At 45.0% G+C, this 17,118-nt stretch overlaps 1 long non-coding RNA gene across 1 annotated transcript; it reads left to right on the top strand.

Moving 5' to 3' along the window:
* Positions 1 to 221: 221 nt before the first annotated feature.
* On the top strand, positions 222 to 14,960 carry LOC115600358. The gene is made up of 3 exons (XR_003988914.1): positions 222 to 233; positions 10,958 to 10,961; positions 14,825 to 14,960. It is a non-coding gene; the product is annotated as an uncharacterized LOC115600358 (long non-coding RNA).
* Positions 14,961 to 17,118: the final 2,158 nt, after the last annotated feature.

Consider the following 17,118-nt stretch of genomic DNA (forward strand, 5'->3'; position numbering starts at 1 on the left):
GGAAATTGATTAAAGTAACTTTAGAAGAGATGGAAAGTGAAAGAGCGGCAGCTGCCTCTGTTTTCGCTGCACCGATTCCTGAGGAGACCAGTCCATTAGGACTGGTTGCTCAGCCGCCGCGGCTCCTGCTAGCGAAATGCCGCAGGCGCTTCCACTGAATCCTTTTGCCAGTAGCCCGCCGCCGCCTTTACGGGGATTTTTCGGCACCACAACATCGCGCGGACAGCTGGAATGTGCGGGTGCAGGAGAAAGTACATCTAACGAACCCGATTTGCCGCCTCCTCCGAGTGAGGATGAGTTAAGTCAATTTTTTTTTAAATAATGAGTCTGGTACTTTATCTGATGCCCAGCATGCTAACCAATCAGAAGCCTTACAGAGCACAGAGTGTCCACCATTGTCAGATAATCCTCTTATCAGCTCAGAACGAGAAGGATCTGTTGAAAAGTTGCTAAACAGCCTTATCCAAAAACTGAGAGATCTTACAGCTAAATCGGCAGGAGAGCGCTTGGGTTTAGAGTCTTCGGCCCTGGTACCGCTTAACTCTTCACAGACTCCTCTGTGTGCAGGAGCACTTATTCCACCTAATTTGCGGAATCCGGTTCCTGAGCTTCCAGGAGAATCCGGATCTGGACAAAGGTGGAGAGGGGTCTTACGCGATGCAATAATGGAGGGACAATTTGTACCTAACTTGGCGGCGTTTCCCGTGACGATACAAGCGGATGGGACACAAAGATGGGAGCCTTTTGATTGGAAAATACTAGAAAAGGCTAGAGCAGCAATAAGTCAAAATGGCATTAAGTCTTCTATGGTCCTACAAATGTTGAAATATATTTTTACGAGTGATTTGTTGACACCGCAAGATATATCTCAGTTAACTGACATTTTACTTTCTCCCTCACAATTACTATTGTTTTCTAGGGAATGGCATAAATTATGCAGTGCTGAAGCATCTCAGCCATGACAACAAAACGACCCATTGTATGGTATTCAGGTGCAAATGCTAATGGGTCAAGGTCCTTTCGCCGATAACAATTTGCAAATTCAGTTTGCGCCACAGGTGTTGCAGTTAACTCAAAAGCTTGCTTTACAGGCGCTGACATTGATCCAGGAACCTGGCCGACCGCATGCTTTCACTCATATCAGACAGGGTTTAAATGAGTCTTTTTCTGATTTTGTTGATAAACTGTTCAGGGCGATCCAAAACCACCCTGATTTGGATGAGGACTCCAGACAGCGTATGTTTAGGGTTTTAGCTTTTGATAATGCGAATGATAAAACAAGGCAAATTTTAGGACCATTGCCTCGAACAGCTGAGGTTGCAGATATGATTGAGCTCGTAGAACGCACTCGGCAATCGGAAAAGGCCGCCTTTATGGCTGCGGCGCTAAAAGATGTGGTTTCAATAGCGCCGAAAGGCAGGTTGCCGAATGATAAAAAATGTTTTAATTGTGGTAAAGCAGGTCATTTTAAATCGCAATGCAGAGGTGCAGGACCCAGACGGAAATGGTGCTCGAATTGCAATAGAGACAATCACAATACATCTGAGTGCCGACAATCGGGAAACCGTCCGCGGAGCGCGAATTACCCGCGCGCCAAGACACAAATTCAGGGAGCTTGGTCTGCTGGTCAGGGACCTCAGGGACTTCAGGGGCCCTGGACACCATCAGCTCCGCCACGCACGGGAGTGCCGGAGTTGACGTGGAAACCGCAGTAGATGTAACATTGTTAAACACTGACGTGCATTTAGTGGACTCGAATATTCAGGGACCCTTAGGACATAATTTGTGTGCTTTACTTTTAGGATGGTCATCTACTTCTAGGCAAGGTATTTTTGTAGTTCCTGGTGTGATTGATGCTGATTCTACTGGGTTAGTAAAAATTATGGTTTATACTATTACTCCACCGGTATCCATTCCAAAAGGCAGTAGGATAGCACAATTAGTACCATTTGTGTCACAGGTGCTGTGTAAAGGTGACAGGGATAGAGGAAGTGGAGGTTTTGGCTCCACTGGAGTGCCAGAGGTTTATTTTGCAATGGATATAATGAAAGGGAAACCTGAGGTAGAAGTATTGCTCAAATCTAAATGGAATGAGACTATTACATTGACAATGATGATTGATACGGGAGCAGATGTCACAATAATTTCTCAGCAGCATTGGCCCTCAACATGGCCCACAGTACCATCCCCCGCAAGTATTATGGGGGTGGGAGGAACGCAGGAGACTAGGATTAGTAAAGATCCAGTTGCTTTGCAATTTACTGACGGATCTCAAGTGTCAGTTAGACCGTATGTTATGCGTGCACCTATTATGTTAATAGGGAGAGATGTACTCAGTCAGCTGAATGCTAGGCTCGTAACACAGCCTTTTTAGTAGCGATCACTGAGGAGCAGCCTATCCTAAAAATCAAGTGGTCTACCGACAATCCTGTCTGGATAGATCAATGGCCGCTAACTAATGAACGGCTGCAGCATGTGAAGGAATTGGTACAAGAACAACTCCTGGCTGGACATATTGTACCATCTACCTCACCATGGAATATGCCTATATTTACAATTCCTAAAAAATCTGGAAAGTGGCATTTACTGCATGACTTGCGTGCTATCAATGCAGTCATGGAGGATATGGGAGCGTTAGAGCCTGGACTACCGTCCCCGGTAATGTTACCAGAAAATTGGGATCTGTTGGTAATAGATTTAAAAGATTGTTTCTTTACAATTCCTTTACATCCAGATGATGCTGAACGTTTTGCTTTTTCAGTTCCTTCTGTTAATAAGGCTGAGCCGGCACAAAGATATCACTGGGTTGTATTACCGCAGGGAATGAAGAACTCCCCAACAATGTGTCGGAATTATGTTGCCTGGGCCCTACAGCCTTTACGATTGCAATTTCCTGAGTTGATTATCTATCATTATATGGATGACATTTTAATTGCAGGGAGAACACTCAACCACGATGATGTTTTAGCTCATGTAACACAGATTGTAGAACAACGTGGTTTAAAAATTGCCCCAGAAAAGGTACAGAAGCATGAGCCTTGGAAATATCTGGGGTGGACAATCACAGGGAGTGCAATACGGCCACAGAAGGTTGCTTTTAAAACAGAAATTAATACTTTAAGTGATGTACAGAAACTTGTGGGTGATATCCAATGGGTAAGATCACTTTGTGGGATTACTAATGATGATTTACAGCCTTTGCTTGATCTTTTGGGTACCACGTCTAATGTGACTGATAAAAGAGAGTTACAGCCCATACATCAAAAGGCCTTGACTGTTATTCAGGAGAAAATTTTAACATGTCATGCATCTCGCTTTGTAGCCGAGTTGCCGATAACGTTAATGATAATAAATTCAGGTCAAGATCGAGCTCATCCTTTTGGGTTATTAGCTCAATGGGATGCTAAGAAAACACAAGCTTTAAGAATTTTAGAGTGGATCTTTTTGTCAATCCGTTTACGCAAAACAATTACAACAAGAGTTGCAGTTTTATCTCAAATTGTTATAAAGGGCAGAGCGCGATGTCAAGACATCGCTGGAGTGGACCCAGGACAGATCATTTTGCCCCTTATGCAACACTATTTGGTTTGGTTGCTGCAGACTTCTACAGACCTGCAAATAGCCTTAGCACAGTTTGGTGGGGAAATCACGAATTCTTACCCCTCATATCGCTTGTTACCGCTTTTATCTAACATGCAGTGGGAGTCATGTAGTTTTTTGTCTGACAGTCCAGTGGACGGCTTAATGGTCTTTACGGATGCTGGCAGAAAATCCCATAAAGCTGTTGTTACCTGGGAGGAGACACCTGGGCAATGGAAAGAGCATTTAATTCAAGGGAAGTCATTTGGCTCTTTGCAAACCCTTGAACGTACCGCGGTTATTTGGGTTTTTGAAACGTGGAATAATACTGCTGTAAATATAGTCTCTGATTCACTTTATGTAGTAGGTATTGTTTTGAGAATGTATCATGCCATTTTGAAGGAAATTTTGAATAAGCATTTGTATTTCTTATTGCAGAAGTTATTGAGACTCTTAGCAGAAAGAGAACATCCTTATTTTATCACTCATATCCGGAGTCATCTTAGTGACCGAGGTTTGGCTATCGGTAATAACCGAGCTGACTATTTAATTGCACCAGCGTGGACTGGTCCTTCTGTTGATGTTTTTTCACAGGCTCGACAATCTCATGCATTTTTTCATCAATCTGCTAAAGTGATAGCAAATCAATTTCATTTACCTCTGGGGGATGCCCAGGGAATTGTGAAATCTTGTCCTGATTGCCAAAAGGTTGATCTTTGTATTGGGATGGGAGTCAATCCTAAAGATTTAAAATCCTTGGAACTGTGACAAATGGATGTCACTCAGGTACAACAGTTTGGACGCTTAAAATATGTGCATGTTGTTATAGATACTTTTTCTATGGCCGTTTGGGCCTCTGCTCAGACTGGTGAGGCAACGAAACATGTTATCAGATATCTATATGTCTCCTTTGCTGTTCTTGGAGTACCTCAATCTATTAAGACGGACAATGGCCCCGCTTATTCTTCTGCTCGTTTTCGACAGTTTTGTGGACAACGGGGTATTCGACATGTTACTGGTATTCCTCATAACCCTACAGGACAAGCAATAGTGGAACATTGCCATTCGGTACTAAAGACACTCCTTGAAAGACAAAAAAGGGGGGAGGAAGGGAGTCCTCCTCAAGACCGGTTAAGTAAGGCTGTGTATGTCATGAACTATTTACGCCTTACAGGAGATCGTACAGAACCTCCGATACTGATTCACCAAAAAGCTTTAGCAGACTTTGCTTCGGAACCTTCCACAAAATTTTGGTGGAATTCAAGAATTCCATCACTGGACAATGGGAAGGGCCGGCAGAGGTGAAACTGACTGGTCAAGGTTATATGTGCTTACTTACAGGTGTTGGAGTGCGTTGGGTACCGAGCAGATGGGTTCGACCATGGAAACAAACGCCTTTAAATGTGGATTCACAGTGATAATATTTCTGATACAAGTATTTGGTTTGGGAGATTGTACTGATTTATTTTATTTCAGGCTGATTCCACAAGATTTTAGTAGTAATAGTGTTTTGGTTTTTAGAGTTTTTGGTAGGTGTTGTTAAATTTTTCTCATATATTGGTAAGGAGTACGATAGATTCATGAGAATGTTTTTCAGAGACCGAGAATTGCTGCGGAGAGAAAGAAATCCCTCCCCCCCGCCTCTTTCCCCCGCGGCTGCTTTTCAACCCCCCTTCGTGTGCCTGGCGATTGCTCCCAGCAAGTTTGCTACAGCTGCAGGTGCTGCCTCTACCCCCGCAGATGCCGTAGCTGTGAGCCCTGCTGGGAGGGGGAGGAAAGGACACCACATAGCCTCGTTAAAGAGACAAAAAAAGAAAAGTTTTTCTAATGCCTTCTCAAAGGTATGAAGCAGAAGTGGGAAATATTTTTACATTGTTCTGGGCATCAAATGTCCAGGCCTGAATTTTTGTAAGCAGTAACTTGAGGGTTACCTGCTACTCATGAAGGATAGTGATATTTTCTTTTCTTTGACAGGAGATTTTCGCTATCCATGAAATAGAAATAATTTGGCTTCAATTAGGTTGCATCACTACTCTGCTTTTATGCAAACTTCAGATATTTTAAAACAACTTACTTTGATGGGCACATTGATTATAATTTGATCTATTATTTAAAAGAGTTTAAAAGATGCTCAAAGCTGCACTGCAAAATACTGTGCAAGGGTGTGGTGTAATAGAAAGAAATTTCTTCAAGTTTAGTTTGAAACCATTAGAACACATAATTTGATAATAAAACTATTTTCATTACAATCATAAAAAAAAAAAAAAAGAAAAAAAAGAAAAAAAAAGAAAAGAAAAAAAAAAAAAAGAAAAAAAAAGAGAGAGAGAAAAGGGAAGAGCATATACCCTCATGAGAAGAAAAAAGAGCGTGACCTCATGAGAGCAATAATGAGTTATCAATAACATTTGTGATCAAACTGGTCAATGCAACAATTAGGCCTAGAATATAAGTGAAAATTTGAAATTTGGGTTTCTTGCTGTTTCATTTGTATCATACATAGCAAGAGGAAAAGCCTTTGGTAAGAATTGATAAAAATCATAAAATATACCAGTTAGCTTGTTGGCTTACAGATTTAATTAGGCAAGGCTTATCAGTTATATATGTTATTATTGCTTTCATATTACTAGTATGTTATTATTGCTTTTGCATCAGTATATATGTTATTATTGCTTTTGCATTATTGGTATGTTATTGCTTTTGCATTATTAGTATGCTGCATATGACAATATATCATTAGCGTGTTATCTTACGTAAGAAATAAGTCAGAATTGCTCAAAAAACAAAAAGGGGAATATGTTGGGGAAACAGTTCAGAAATATACAGGTTGTGAGTAATCCTGACTTACTTCAATTTAGGCCACATTGGGTTAATGGTTATTGAGGCCTAGTTAGAGGCTTTCTGAGAATGAGCTACTGGGAAAGAGATAACTTAATTGGCAACAGAAGAAGAAAATAATTATGTGAGAAGAAGGTTCCATGAGAATGGTATGTGTAATTGGAATACAAAGCCACCTGCTTGATAAGATGGTGTAAACAAGGCTTCTCTATATAAAGTGAGTGCAAGTTGTTAATAAAGGATTTCATACAATCATATTGATGTGCACATGGAATCCTTAAGGCTCCGCAGACTGTTTTCCCACAATATAAATTCAAGACTGACTTAGAGCTGCCAGTTTGGGAGGTCCTCAGGCAGGAGGACCTCCCATAGGCTGGTAGTTCCAGCATCTTTCCCTGTCAATACCTGCATCTTTGGCCAGGGATCCCAACTGCCTGGCTTCTCTCTCATCCAAATCCATGGTATCAGCCTCATCATCTCAGCATCAGGATAAGCAAGTGAGAATTGGTTCACCTTCACAGCAGCCAAAGTCCTTTCAGAGTATGCAAGTCCTATACAACTGCATATATGGAAAGAAAAGGTGTAAATGTTTGAGCTGCAGCAGGTGCTAGGGCTGTCGGGGCAGGAAGAAAGGTATGGGAAGGTTTCCACAGAGGTGACTGGTGTGCCCTGGGAGAGGGTTACAGACTGAATCCAGAACATCTGTGTGATGTATGGACAGGTTTTAATTCCACTGACAATTTGAAGGGAAAAAAATGACCTCTGTCCTTGACAGGGCTTTTGGTGTTGCAGAACATAAAGACTTACTCCTGGTTATTTTGCAGCCTTGGGAGAGCTTTTAATAGCCAGCAACTGGGCATCAGTCACCTTCTCTTCTCAGCCTGTGCCATGTAGGGAGAAGCTGGTGGGGGAAGCTTGCTACTGAGACAGCAAAACATCTCAAGCAGTGGCTGGATGTAAATCCCAAGCCTCTCCCACTGCATGCTCCTGGAAAAAATGCTTTTCGAAATCCCTCCATCACTTCCTTTCCAAGGAGTCAGGATACCCTGTTGGGCTGTGTGTCACGGTTTAACACTGGCCCGGCAATTAAACCGAATAACAGACGCTCTCTATTAATCTATCTCTCCTCCAGGTGGCCAAGAAGGCCAATGGCATCCTGGCATGTATCAGAAACAGCGTCACCAGCAGGTCCAAGGAGGTGATTCTGCCCCTATACTCAGCCCTGGTAAGGCCACACCTTGAGTACTGTGTTCAGTTCTGGGCCCCTCAGTTCAAGAAGGATATTGAGGTCCTCGAACAGGTTCCAAGGAGGGCAACCAAGCTGGTGAAGGGACTCGAACACAGATCCTATGAGGAGAGGCTGAGGGAGCTGGGGCTGTTCAGCCTGAAGAAGAGGAGGCTCAGGGGAGACCTCATTGCTCTCTACAACTACCTGAAAGGAGGATGGAGCCAGGCGGGGGTTGGTCTCTTTTCCCAGGCAACTCTCAGTAAGACAAGAGGGCATGGTCTTAAATTGTGCCGGGGGAAGTTCAGATTGGATATTAGAAAGAATTTTTTCATGGAAAGGGTGATCAGACATTGGAACGGGCTGCCTGGGGAGGTGGAAGACTCTTCGTCCCTGGAGACATTTAAAAAGCGACTCGATATGGCACTCAGTGCCATAGTCTAGTGACTGTGGCGGTAGTTGATCAAGGGTTGGACTCGATGATCTCTGAGGTCCCTTCCAACCCAGCCTATTCTATGATTCTATGATTCTATAAAGAAAGGAGAGAGAATAAGGGAGAGAGACTTATGGGTTGGAAACTAAACTACACAACTTTAATGAAACAGTAATGATAAATAGGAAAAATTACTAAATATATACAAATATACAGGAAAATGGATACCACATTCCTCCCCCCTCTCCCCCAATAACTCTCATGTCACCACCAAGGCTGCAGGGCAGCCCTGGGAAAGTCCAGGCTGGACTCCTGAAGTCGGCAGCAGTCGGGAACCGGAGGCAGGAACACACAGATATGGGCTGGCATGGATCAGGAGCACAGGCAGGCGAACGGACGGGATCATTCCAGGATGCCGGGTGAAGGAAGGGAAGCAGGAAATCAGGAAATCTGGAAGTCTGGCTTGGCCCTCGTGATCCCTCAAATTTATACTGAGTGTGACGTATATGGGATGGAATACTCTGTTTGGTCAATTCTGGCATCTATCTTGTCTGTTCCTCCCCAAAGGAGGGCTCAGGTGAGACCTCTTTCTTCCTTCTGGAGGGTAAAAGCTTTCCTCAGAGCTGAGCAGTGTCCTTGGCTCTGCATACCAGTCTCTAGCAGTAACTATAAACATCAAGTGTTATCAGTCCTAGAAGCACACACTGTCTGAGAAACTTGCTGTTAATTTCAGCAAGTGCAACTACTTAAAGAGACTCAATTAAAAGCAAAAGTACAAGACAGAAAATCACCTTTATCCTGGCCCAAACCAGGACACTGTGCCACAGATGCTTTGCCTAGATACCTCATTTCCCATCACCAAAAACCTGCTGGGGAAGCATCTGAGTTGGTTCTCTAAAACTGGATTAAAAAAAAGTTAATTTCCAAGAGAGAAAGAGGACACTGACAAAACCTCGCCTCAGCACTATAAAGCCAAGGCTGTCTCATCTAAGAGAAGAGCATTTGCAGCAGATGTAGCTTGAAGATAGCAGCAGGCCCTGATTTAGCGTAGTTGTGCAGGACAGGCTGGTTCTCTTGGTCCCCCGGACCTCTACAGGCAAAATGTCCTTAAACAGTCAAACATGAAAATGAGTACGTAGGAGAGTGGTCTGCAATTGGGTCCCATGACTGCCTCCCAGAAAACATCATCCTGAGATTTATTTGTAGACCTTAAAAGTTGGCAAATAAAGGTGAATGTCTGGTGACTATTCAGCCAAAAAGCTAAGAGTGGGTTGTTTTTGCTGGGGAGGAGTGTATAGGAGCAGAGGATGCTGTGGAAGACCTTCTTCCCCTTGATGCCCCCATCCCCATGAATCTAGGGGGATACATATCCTGGTGGAATAGTACTTTCTCATTGCCCACTGCCTGGACTCTGCATCTTGTGAGATGCTGGAGCAGGACAAGCTGCGGGCTCCTAGCTAATGTGGCTTTCTCCTCACAGTAGTATGGCACCAGTGCCTGCAGGTAACTCAGGGATGTTCCCCACCAGAGGGGCTCCTGTGCCCACCTAGCACCCTGGGCTGTGGAGCCATCACTTGTGTCTTGCCTGTCTGTTTGCTCAGGGAAGTTCAGCAACTTCTAAACAGGTAGCTGGTTTCTGTATGCTAATTGTGTCCAGATGGAAGATTTAGCTTGAGGAAATTCATTAGCAAAAGCCAGTCTCCTATGAGTGCCAACCTGGGAGCTCAGCCCTGCTCTTCTTGCCTGGAGTGTTGGCACACCCAGGTAAGGGTATGCCCCTGTTTAGGTGTTCCTTGATCCCCAAGCCTTTGGGTGAATGTTGGGAAAACAGTTCAGAAATATACAGATTGTGAACAATCCTGACTTACTTCAGCTTAGGCTACAGTGGGTTAATGGTTATTTCCATCCTCAGGAGGAGGGGTGGGTAGCGGAGGTGCTGTGGGGACAACACCGGATCCTACTTCTGGTGGTGGTGCTGTAGTGTCAATGCTAGCTTTCGGCGGGAGTGCTGCAATGGCAGTGATGGCAGCTTCCGCCTCGGCTTTTATTTCTTTTAGGGCATTGATCACCACTCCCCAGGTACTGTCTAATCTGGTTATGTTTTTATTCATTTCTTGAGTATGGAGGTTTCCCAACAGGTCACTGACCTCCTGCCAGAGTTCCCACGCAGCCACAGAGGACAGGGAGGAGGAGAGTTCTTGCTCCTTCGCCCATGTCACCAGCTTGTCATTAATAGGGGTGCTTGCTGACAATCCGGATCATCTTTTCCTTTTTCTTGGTCAATCAATGGTAGGGAAGGAAGGGTAGTGGATCTTCTTACCCGACTCCTTCGGTTTTCTGCTAATGCTAGTTTGTGCCAGACTGGCTGCCTTTCTTCTGATTCGTCTGAGCACGGGCTAGATTGAGGTCTATGCCCGCATTCTCCACCAGATGTAGCAAGACGAACCTCTTTTAGGGAACGGCGCTTCAAGGTCCAACCAGGTGTTCCAGCAGAGACTCACAAGTAGCGCTCTAAGCCTATAGCCCTCAGGGTTGGCTAGCCTAGATCGATGCTGTTGCTGCGAGAGCAACTGGCCTCTCTGCTGGCTAGCTCAGGACTGAGGTGAGCCTCAGAGTTTGAGCCTCACCTTTTATTGGCCCCCTGGTCCTGCTCATGCGCAGGGGGGGCCCTGCCCTAATCAGGCACAGGTGGGCTTAACACAAGCTCACGCCCACTACCTGGCAATTAGTGGCACCTGGTTGCCTCATTTCACTACAATCCTGACTTACTTCAGCTTGGGCTACAGTGGGTTAATGGTTATTGAGGCCTATTTACAGGTTTATAAAAATGAGCTGATGGGAAAGAGATAACTAATTGGCAGCAAAGAGAAAAATAATTATGTGAGAAGAGTGGTTCCGTGAGAATGGAATGTGTAATTGGAATACAAAGCCATCTGCATGATATGATTGTGTAAACAAGGCTTCTCTATATAAGTGAGTGCAAATTACTAATAAACGATTTCATACAATCATATTGATGTGTACATGGAATCCTTAAGCCTCTGCAGACTTTTTTCCCACAAATGGCACCCAAACAGGGACTAAGGGTGGCCTGGACCTGGGACTCTCATGCTGTTGCTTCCAGGAGCGATGAAGACGGCTGGAATGAGAGGGTAGCGGAGAAGCCAGTCGAAAGGAATTTGCTGCCCCAGCAGTCTATGTAGCTAGTGCCCGGCCTCCACAGACTTAAGCCTCCACAGACTTTTTTCCCACAGGTGAAAAGTTATCTGATGGGCAGTGCCAGGCTGTGCAGCCAGCATGCAAGCAGAGGTGAGTCCCTGGGATCCTGACAGCTGCAGACAGCATGCATATCCTCCTACAAGGTAAGGCTACCCTGTTCCATTTGACCCCAGGGATGTAGCATTGGGATGTGGCATTGGGATGTGGCAGGGCTGTGTGTGGCAATGGGGATATGGAGGTGGAAAAGCAAGGCTCACATGCCCAGAGCAGTGTATGGCTTTTCCAACCTTGTGCCTCTATTCCAAGACCTTCCTTAGCAGGGCATGCCCTACCAGGCTTGGTGGTGATTCCTTGTGTGTGTTGCTGCTTTGCCATGGGGTGGCTGAGAAAGCTCCCTGAATGAGCTGGGAGCCCTGCTCTTGGGTACTGGAGTGCTGTTTTCATGCTGTGTCCTTCCAGGCAGCCCTAGGCTGCCTGAGCTTTGCACACTCATGCCTTCTGACTGATACACACTGCAGATGGATTGCAAACTCATGTCCTGGGACACAGGTCCCTATTGTACATCTCTACAAGAGGGGTAGCTGCCATGTGTGCCAGTCTCATTCTTTTGTGCAGTGATGTCAGCTCCTGTCTTCTTTCATACCTCTCTTTCTCTTGCTTGCAGATACTTCAGATAGTGTTACAAGAGGACCCACATATAGAAGAAATACGCCTTCATGGACCTCTTCCTCTATAGCAGATCTATAGTCAACCTCCTTTTGGCACTGGTGTGGGAGGCAATGCCAGCTTGTGCTGGGTGGGGACAGATTCATATGGGGCCATCAAGGTGCTAGAGGGGTAGAATGGGTTAAGTCGCTTCTGGGGTGTGAGAATTGCCAAGGGTCCTATGGAGCTGCCCAGGGGGGAGGTGGGGGTGTGTGAGGGCGGTGGTTTGGGCCAGACCCCACTGTGGGGTGGAACCAGGGTGCTAATTTCCAAGTGTTTCTGCCAGGATGCAGAAACAGGGCAAGTGCCCTATTTAACAAGGGCAAGTGCTGAATTCTGCACCTAGGACAGGGCAACCATGGTGGTAAGTACAGACTGGGGAATGAGTGGCTGGAGAGCAGCACGCAGAGAAGGACCTGAGGGTCCTGGTTGATGGCAAACTGAATGTGAGCCAGCAGTGTGCCCTGGAAGCCAGGAGGACCAACTGTGTCCTGGGGTACATCAAGCACAGCATCGCCAGCTGGTCAAGGGAGGCGATTGTCCCACTCTACTCAGCACTGCTATGGCCTCACCTTGAGTACTGTGTGCAGTTTTGGGCACCACAGCATTGAAAAGACATCAAGCTGTTGGAGAGCATCCAAAGGAGAGCAACAAGGATGGTGAAGGGTCTGGAAGGGATGACTTACATGGAATGGCTGAGGTCACTTGGATTGTTCAGTTTGGAGAAGAGGAGGCTGAGGGGTGACCTCATTGCAGTATATGGCTTCCTCACAGGGGGAAAAGATGGGACTGGCACTAATTTCTTCACTCCCGTCACTGAAGACAGGACTTGAGGAAATGGTAAGAAGCTGAACCAGGGGAGGTTTAGGTTGGATATCAAGAAAAGGTTTTTCACCTAGAGGGCAGTTGAGAGGTGAAACAGGTTTCCCAGAGAAGTGGTCACAGCACCAAGCCTGCCTGAGTTCAAGAAGCATTTGGATGACACTCTCAGGCACATGGTGTGGTCCTGGGGGTGCCCTACACAGGGACAGGAGTTGGACTTGATGATCCTGATGGGTCCCTTCCAACTTGGCAGATTCTATGATTCTAAAATTCTATGCCTGCTGGGAAGGATTGGGGAATCACCTGTGGCTGGTGGGGTGAATTCTGCCACTGGCAGCTGAATCCTGGCATTTATCACTACAAAATCATATGTCCATCATATTTGAAAAGTCATGGTAGTCTGGTGAAGTTTCTGCTGACTGGAAAAGGGGAAACATAACCCCCATTTTCAAAAATGGGAAAAAAGAGACCCAGGGGACTACAGACCAGTCAGTCTCACCTCTGTGCCTGGGAAGATCATGGAGCAAATCCTCCTGAAGGCTCTGCTAAGGCAAGAATATAGCAAAGGAGGGATTGGTGACAGCCAACACAGCTTCACTAAGGGCAAGTCATGCAAGTCATGCCTGACTAATTTGATGGTCTTTTATGATGGGGTCATAGACTTGGTAGACAAAGGCAGAGCAACAGATGTCATCTACCTGGACCTGAGCAAAGTATTCAACACTGTTCTGCACAACATTCTGGTCTCTAAACTGGAACATTACATATTTGATAGATGGACCACTCATTGGATAAGGAAGTGGCTGGATGGTTGCATCCAAAGAGTTGTGATCAATGGCTCAGTGTCCAAATGGAGATGTGTGATGAGTGGTGTTCCTCAAGGGTCGGTACTTGGATCAGTGCTGTTTAACATCTTTGATGGTGACATGGACAGTGGAATTGAATGCAACCTCAGCAAGTTTGCTGATGACACCAAACTGTGTGGTCAAGTCTACACACTGGAGGGAAGGGATGCCATCCAGAGGGACTTTGACAGGCTTGACAAATGGGCTTGTGCAAACTGCATGAAGTTCAACAAGGCTAAGTACAAGGTTCTGCACCTGGGTTGAGGCAATCCCATGCAAAAATACAGGTTGGGAGGAGAAAGGATTGAGGACAGCCCTGAGGAGAAGGACCTGTGGGCAGTGATGGACCAGAATCTTAACATGAGCTTTCAGTGTGTGCTTGCAGCCCAGAAAGCCAACTGGGTCCTGGGCTGCATCAAAAGCATAGACAGTCGAGGGAGGTGATTCTTCCCCTTTACTCTGCTCTTGTGAGACCCCACCTCGAGTACTGTGTCCAGGTCTGGAGTCCCCAACATAAGAATGACATAGAGCTCCTGGAATGTGTCCAGAGGAGAGCCACAAAAATGATTGGAGGTCTGGAGCACCTCCACTATGAAGATATGCTCAAGAAGTTGGGGTTGTTCAGCCAGGAGAAGAGGAGACTCTGAGGTGACCTTTATAGAAGCTTTGCAATACCTGTAGGGGGCCTACAAGAAATCTGGGGTAGGGCTTTTTGCATGGGTGCGTGTTAGGGAAACAGTTCAGAAATACACAGATTGTGAGCAATCCTGACTTACTTCAGTTTAGGCTACATTGGGTTAATGGTTATTGAGACCTAGTTGCAGGTTTCTAAAAATGAGCTAATGGGAAAGAGATAACTTAATTGGCAACAGAAGAGGCAAATAATTATGTGAGAAGAGTGGTTCCGTGAGAATGGAATGTGTAATTGGAATACAAAGCCACCTGCATGATATGAGGTATAAACAAGACTTCTCTATATAAGTGAGTGCAAGTTGTTAATAAACGATTTCATACGATCATATTGATGTGTACATGGAATCCTTAAGCCTCCGCAGACTTTTTTCCCACAAATGGAGCCTGAACAGGGACTAAGGGTGGCCCGGACCAGGGACTCTCATGCTGTTGCTTCCAGGAGCGATGAAGACGGATGAAATGAGAGAGGAGCGGAGAAGCCAATCGAAAGGAGATTGCTGCCCCGGCAGTCTATGTAGCTAGTGCCCAGCTACGGAATAAACGATCTTGGAATTGAAGAATCTTGCCCTGATCAAGTGAGCGGCTGGGGAGGAGATGGGGTCTACACTCTCTAAAGAAGAAGAGGCAGTAGTTAAGCTACTCCAATGTATTCTCTCGAAGAGAGGTTTATCACACGAAGGCAGGACCTTACGTGAATTACTGAAATGGGCACGGCATAGAGACTTGATCCCCTCGATGGGTACTGGTTTTGAGTTACCTACTTGGGAAGCCATAGGTACTGCCCTATGGGATAAAATTAGCGATGGAGATAAGGAGGCAGGACGCTTAGCGACACTCTGGAAATCGATTAGAGAAACATTAAAAGAAATGAAAAGTGAGAGGGCAGCAGCAGCCTCAGCGTTTACTGTCTTAACACCTGATCTACCAGTACCGATGAATGCTCAAAATATGGAATTGACCTCTAAGCACTTATTTGAGACACCTAAAATATCCTTACCAGCACCTGAAGGGACTATATTGATTCAAGCTCAGTCAACTGTGCCATTTGACCCTGGGGGTCGGATGAAAAGTAAAAATGGGACCGAGAAGCAAAAGCAAAAGCGACCGAAAAGACCACCAGAATCATCTCCCCAGAGGGAGAGAAGCCAGAGAACACAGGCAAGGAATCTTGGAATGCAGACTCCCTCCCTCGTGCCTGCCTGCCTGCCACGGCTCCCAACTGCTCTGCCACCTTTCCCCCTCTGAAGCCTGATTTATCTTCTTGACCACAGTTGCCTTCAATTAATCCTCTGCTTCACCTGTCAACACCATTAGTGCCTGCTAGAGAGCAACAACCAAGGAAAGAACTGGAACTCCGAGACAAGCAACTAAGGGAACTGCTGAAAAAACTGAAAGAACTGGAGACCAAGGATGAGTATACCCCTGAAAAAACCCTAGTTTTTGCTCCAGGGAACATCCCGAACAATGGGGCGCTAATCCATTTTTACCCCCTGATCCGTTCCCTATTCCTGCTCCTACTTCCCTTAACCCTTTAACACCCACTGCTCCACCTCTTCCAGCTCCAACATGGGGAGGGGAGGGTAGTGGGGGGGGGTGGGAGTGTGTATCCAGTAACTAGATGGAAGGGAATTATTCAAAATGCTATAGTTGAAGGAGAAATGGTTCCCAATATGAGTCCAATGGTTTTCCAGTGATTGTGGGACCAGGATGAGCAGGTCAATGGGTTGCATTAGATTGAAAAATGATAATAGAAGCCAAAGGTGCCATTGATATCGGTTTGAGTCATTTACTCAATCTCTTTTGCAACATCCTTTTACTGCTCGGTTGTTGATGTCATATGACACAAAAATGCTCATTAATACTCTGTTAGCTCCTTCTCAACAATTGCAATTTCATCATAAATGGTAAATGCTAGGTGAAAATGCAGCTGTGATTTCTAGACAGAACACCGATGCATTATACGGAGTGCAAGCACAAATGTTACTGGGTGCTTGTCCTTTTGTACATGCATATTTCCAGGCATGGTTTCAAACTGAAGTGTTAGAACTTTCACAAGAATTGGCATATAAAGCTTTGCAAATTGTTCATGATCCTGCACAAGTAACCCCTTCCTTTACAAATATTAAACAGAGGAGAGCAGAGCCATATTCAAAATTTGTGGATCGCTTATATTCAGTGGTAACATCACATCTGGATTTGTCAGAAGAGAGAAAAAAAAAAAAAAAGAAAAAAAAATTTTTATATATGTCGGCGTATGACAATGCTAATGAAAAAACTAAACGTGCATTAAGACTACTCCCAAAAAGGTGCTACAGCAGCCCAATTGTTGCAGTTTAAAGTAGAAATAAAAATAATATTGGTTGTAAAATTTTAAAATGGACAAATTAAGAGTTAGAAGGGGCTCGGGTAGACTAAAACTCTGGAAATAAGTAACTAGTTAAGAATGAGCTCACCCTTACAAGAACAATGATCAAAGGAGAATAAGGAGTGTGTTGACCCCATCAGCAAAAACATTAATCAAAAGGAGAATAGTTAAGCAAACTGATACCATATACCAAAGATCAAGATGAAATATTGTATCCAGGTGGTGGGCCAGGTGGTAATGACAGCTGAAATGGTAAACCGTGGGTTTACAGTTTAAGAGATGACTATCTATTGTTATTTGTAAGATCTATGTGACTGTTTGTCTATTGTTATCTGCATGATCTATGTGACTGTGACTAAAATTTATGTAACTCTGTACGTGGCCTGTAATGAAAAAG

This window comes from Calypte anna, unplaced genomic scaffold, assembly GCF_003957555.1.
Source record: "Calypte anna isolate BGI_N300 unplaced genomic scaffold, bCalAnn1_v1.p scaffold_72_arrow_ctg1, whole genome shotgun sequence".
NCBI lineage: Eukaryota > Metazoa > Chordata > Aves > Apodiformes > Trochilidae > Calypte > Calypte anna.